Here is a 2,447-nt window from a genome sequence, read left to right as displayed (position 1 = left end):
CTTTACCTTGGTGGTGCAATGGTACCTGTAAAAGAGTCCCATTTTCATTAAGTCCATGTCCCAATTAAAAAGGTTCCTTTTAGATTTCTAGATGTTCTTAGAAAGTATTTAAGTCCATTTTAATGAAGGCCCCATTACAAAATCACTCACTTTCCTCTCATGAACCTTGCCCCTTGCTTTCTTGGGCTTTGGTCCATTTACAACAATGCTTTCATCTTACTCTCATAGGCTTTCATTAGAATGTACTTAGAGATTTTCAACCTTTTTTCTTAAACATGGGCTTACAATATATTCATCACCTTTGGGCTCTTCCCTTTCATTTCATTATTATCATTTTCTTTAAGTAGCCCTGTATTTAGAATTTATTGTAGCTTTCCTCTCAAGGTCCATGAAATTCTCATCATTTTAAGCCTAGGCATACAACAAAGAGGCCCAAGATTAGGGAATTTCATATTGACCTTACAGGATTTTGGATGCTAACTCCATTGTATACTTGTTATCTTAGGTCCAAAGTCCTCTTTTTCAAAAGAGTTTTTTCTATTTGGGCTTTTGATAGCAATTAGGCTATAGTCTTATGAACCTTTCCAGTTAAAATATATATTTGGACTTAGGTATAAGCCTCTTTTATGTGAAAACTTCTTTTATTTCATCCTAATTGTCTTAGGGTATGCCATAACTTTAGGGTCATCATTCCATTTTTACATCTTTTATTTGTCCTTTAGAATTAGTTGATCATAATATATATGGTTGAACAAACAAGAGATATAAAAAGGTACCCTCTTTTGATAGGATCTAGGATCTCTCTAAGTGTGGGTAGGCTCCTTAAAGCTAAAGGGATAGAAAAGTAGGTCATTTACAATTAGGTGGGCCATGATTCTGATCGAGGGCCTAAGTGAACCTTTGTAGAATGGTGGCAAACCGTTAACGTACTCATAACCCATCATAGGCAATGGCATACATTGTAAGTTGGTGCGATGAACTTCAAAAGACTTGGGCCCGAATGGAGCCCTCCATCTTCCCACTCATCACTAACCGAGGTAAAAGGACAATGGAACCAGGTGATGTGTGTGCAAATAAGTACTGAATAAATATTTATTAAAGTTAAGACATAGGACACATAGGAATTAAACTCGTTATCCCCAGTGGAGCCGCCACTGTGGACATAATGAGGATTTGCCACCTAGTTATTCCAATGGTCAAGGAACCACAGATATAGCATCCTCTCGAGGAAGAACCTTTCTGATCTTACTACCAGAAGTATGGGTTCAGAGTTTAAGTAAGATTTTCGAAAGGTGTTAGGCTCCCAAAACCACCCAACCCTAAGGTTGGCTTCCTCTCACTATGTCTTATGTCTTACCCTATTAAAGACATATTCAATATCATATCTATACTCATACACACACTAGCATACATCTAAGTATACAACATGATATCAATCATCCCAAAACCTAGTCATTCATCTATCATGGCATACCCTAACATGCATCTATCATGGCATACCCTAACATTCATCTAGCATACATGTCATCATATCATATCCAAGGCATAAACAATAAATCAAGGCAAAAACACAAACACAAGATCTAAATAACATATAATCAAGGATAATTCACCCAAACAAACATGTTCATACTTATCATCAAAGAAAGATCATATTCAAAGATGTATGTTTATGTTTGCAGGGGGCAAAAAAGTTTTCCTTCCGACAAATGAGATTTATGTTGGGTCAAGGGCTTAAACCGAAACTCAACGATGGTCTCGATGCACGGCCCAAAGGCTATCGGTGAAGATCCAAAGAATTCACTGATATTTTATGCCTTGGGCCTAGATTGAGATTGACAAGAATGACCCATAAACAATCCCTACAACAGACACGCAGCATGGTTAAAAAACATACCGTGAGAAATAGTCCAGCAGTAAAATGTTTCTGCAGAAAATAGTCCAGTGGTAAAATGTTTCTGCAAAAAACTAACTCAGCGGTAAAATGTTCCAGCAGTAAAGTAAGGCGAAACAGAATAAACTTCCAGCTGTTAGATATTTCACAGGCTAAGGAAAGTGATGCGAACCTCAATCGATACGCTTTGAGACCCAACAAACAATATTGGAATATTTAACCCAGGAAAGCTAAAAATCATATTTATGATAGAAACCCTGACCCAACGTTTATAATTGAAACGCGAACCAAAGGTATAAGTTGACCTTGACCCAATGATTATAAAGAATCACGAACCAAAGGTATAAAGTTTGAACGCCACAAGGAAGAATCCTTGATAAGTTCACAGTTTTTGAAGAACCAAAAGAGAGCAAAGCCTCACCTTTTCTGAATTTTATTCAATAATATTCTATAAAAACGTTTACAGACTTCAGGGCCTATTTAAGGACTCCACAAAACTTGACAGACAAGAAAATATATTCTAAAATAACCCCTAATTGATACCTTACCATAT

Source organism: Castanea sativa, chromosome 1, assembly GCF_040712315.1.
Source record: "Castanea sativa cultivar Marrone di Chiusa Pesio chromosome 1, ASM4071231v1".
NCBI classification, from domain to species: Eukaryota; Viridiplantae; Streptophyta; class Magnoliopsida; order Fagales; family Fagaceae; genus Castanea; species Castanea sativa.
The sequence above is the reverse complement of the archived record's forward strand: the minus strand, read 5'-3'. Positions refer to the sequence as shown.